This window comes from Lutjanus erythropterus, chromosome 2, assembly GCF_056507025.1.
Source record: "Lutjanus erythropterus isolate fLutEry1 chromosome 2, fLutEry1.hap2, whole genome shotgun sequence".
In the NCBI taxonomy this organism is placed as follows: domain Eukaryota; kingdom Metazoa; phylum Chordata; class Actinopteri; order Lutjaniformes; family Lutjanidae; genus Lutjanus; species Lutjanus erythropterus.
Window position 1 is genome coordinate 41,923,707 of NC_139318.1, and position 3,579 is coordinate 41,927,285.

Below are 3,579 nucleotides of genomic sequence, written 5' to 3' on the forward strand. Positions count from 1 at the left end.
GTATGTATGTATGTATGAATGCTCTCTCCACTATGTATGTATGTATGTATGTATGTATGTATGTATGTATGTTTGTATGTACACTCTCTCCACTATGTATGTATGTATGTATGTATGTATGTACGCTCCTTCCACTATGTATGTATGTATGTATGTATGTATGTATGTATGCATGTATGTATGTATGCTCTCTCCACTATGTATGTATGTATGTATGTATGTATGTATGCTCTCTACACTATGTCTGTATGTATGTATGTATGTACGCTCTCTCCACCATGTATGTATGTATGTATGTATGTATGTACGTATGCTCTCTCCACTATGTATGTATGTATGTATGTATGTATGTATGCATGCATGCTCTCTCCACTATGTATGTATGTATGTATGTATGCTCTCTCCACTATGTATGTATGTACGTATGTATGTACGCTCTCTCCACTATGTATGTATGTATGTATGTATGTACGCTCTTTCCACTATGTATGTATGTATGTATGTATGCATGTATGTATGTATGCTCTCTCCACTATGTCTGTATTTATTTATGTATGTACGCTCTCTCCACTATGTATGTATGTATGTACGTATGCTCTCTCCACTATGTATGTATGTATGTATGTATGTATGCTCTCTCCACTATGTATGTATGTATGTATGCTCTCTCCACTATGTATGTATGTATTTATGCTCTCTATACTATGTATGTATGTATGTATGTATGTATGCTCTCTCCACTATGTATGTATGTATGTATGCATGTATGTATGTATGCTCTCTCCACTATGTATGTATGTATGTATGTATGTATTTATGCTCTCCCCACTATGTATGTATGTATGCATGTATGTATGTATGTATGCTCTCTCCACTATGTATGTATGTATGTATGCTCTCTCCACTATGTATGTATGTATGTATGTATGTATGCTCTCTCCACTATGTATGTATGTATGTGTGTATGTATGTATGTATGCTCTCTCCACTATGTATGTATGTATGTATGTATGTATGTATGCTCTCTCCACTATGTATGTATGTATGTATGTATGTATGCTCTCTCCACTATGTATGTATGTATGTATGCTCTCTCGACAATGTATGTATGTATGTATGTATGTATGTATGTATGTATGTATGTATGTTTGTATGTATGCTCTCTCCACTATGTATGTATGTGTGTATGTATGCTCTCTCCAGTATGTATGTATGTATGTATGTATGCATGTATGTATGTATGTATGCTCTCTCCACTATGTATGTATGTATGTATGCTCTCTCCACTATGTATGTATGTATGTATGAATGCTCTCTCCACTATGTATGTATGTATTTATGCTCTCTATACTATGTATGTATGTATGTATGTATGTATGCTCTCTCCACTATGTATGTATGTATGTATGCATGTATGTATGTATACTCTCTCCACTATGTATGTATGTATGTATGTATGTATGTATGTATGTATGCTCTCTCCACTATGTATGTATGTATGCATGTATGTATGTATGTATGCTCTCTCCACTATGTATGTATGTATGTATGCTCTCTCCACTATGTATGTATGTATGTATGTATGTATGTATGTATGCTCTCTCCACTATGTATGTATGTATGTGTGTATGTATGTATGTATGCTCTCTCCACTATGTATGTATGTATGTATGTATGTATGTATGTATGTATGCTCTCTCCACTATGTATGTATGTATGTATGTATGTATGCTCTCTCCACTATGTATGTATGTATGTATGCTCTCTCCACTATGTATGTATGTATGTATGTATGTATGTATGTATGTATGCTCTCTCCACTATGAATGTATGTATATATGTATGTATGTATGTATGTATGTATGCTCTCTCCACTATGTATGTATGTATGTATGCTCTGTCCACTATGTATGTATGTATGTATGTATGTATGTATGTATGTATGTATGTATGTATGTATGCTCTGTCCACTATGTATGTATGTATGTATGTATGCTCTCTCCACTATGTATGTATGTATGTATGTATGTATGTATGTATGTATGTATGTATGCATGTATGTATGTATGTATGCTCTCTCCACTATGTATGTATGTATGTATGCTCTCTCCACTATGTATGTATGTATGTATGTATGTATGCTCTCTCCACTATGTATGTATGTATGTATGTATGTATGTATGCTCTCTCCACTATGTATGTATGTGTGTATGTATGCTCTCTCCACTATGTATGTATGTATGTATGTATGCATGTATGTATGTATGTATGCTCTCTCCACTATGTATGTATGTATGTATGCTCTCTCCACTATGTATGTATGTATGTATGTATGAATGCTCTCTCCACTATGTATGTATGTATGTATGTATGAATGCTCTCTCCACTATGTATGTATGTATGTATGTATGTATGTATGTATGTATGCTCTCTCCACTATGTATGTATGTATGCATGTATGTATGTATGTATGCTCTCTCCACTATGTATGTATGTATGTATGCTCTCTCCACTATGTATGTATGTATGTATGTATGTATGTATGCTCTCTCCACTATGTATGTATGTATGTGTGTATGTATGTATGTATGCTCTCTCCACTATGTATGTATGTATGTATGCTCTCTCCACTATGTATGTATGTATGTATGTATGTATGTATGCTCTCTCCACTATGTATGTATGTATGTATGCTCTCTCCACTATGTATGTATGTATGTATGTATGTATGTATGTATGTATGTATGTATGCTCTCTCCACTATGAATGTATGTATATATGTATGTATGTATGTATGTATGTATGCTCTCTCCACTATGTATGTATGTATGTATGCTCTGTCCACTATGTATGTATGTATGTATGTATGTATGTATGTATGTATGTATGTATGCTCTGTCCACTATGTATGTATGTATGTATGTATGCTCTCTCCACTATGTATGTATGTATGTATGTATGTATGTATGTATGCATGTATGTATGTATGTATGCTCTCTCCACTATGTATGTATGTATGTATGCTCTCTCCACTATGTATGTATGTATGTATGCTCTCTCCACTATGTATGTATGTATGTATGTATGTATGCTCTCTCCACTATGTATGTATGTATGTATGCTCTCTCCACTATGTATGTATGTATGTATGTATGTATGTATGTATGTATGTATGTATGTATGCTCTCTCCACTATGTATGTATGTATGTATGCTCTCTCCACTATGTATGTATGTATGTATGTATGTATGCTCTCTCCACTATGTATGTATGTGTGTATGTATGCTCTCTCCACTATGTATGTATGTATGTATGTATGCATGTATGTATGTATGTATGCTCTCTCCACTATGTATGTATGTATGTATGCTCTCTCCACTATGTATGTATGTATGTATGAATGCTCTCTCCACTATGTATGTATGTATGTATGAATGCTCTCTCCACTATGTATGTATGTATGTATGTATGTATGCTCTCTCCACTATGTATGTATGTATGTATGTATGTATGTATGTATGTATGTATGTATGTACGCTCTCTCCACTATGTATGTATGTATGTATGTATGTACGCTCC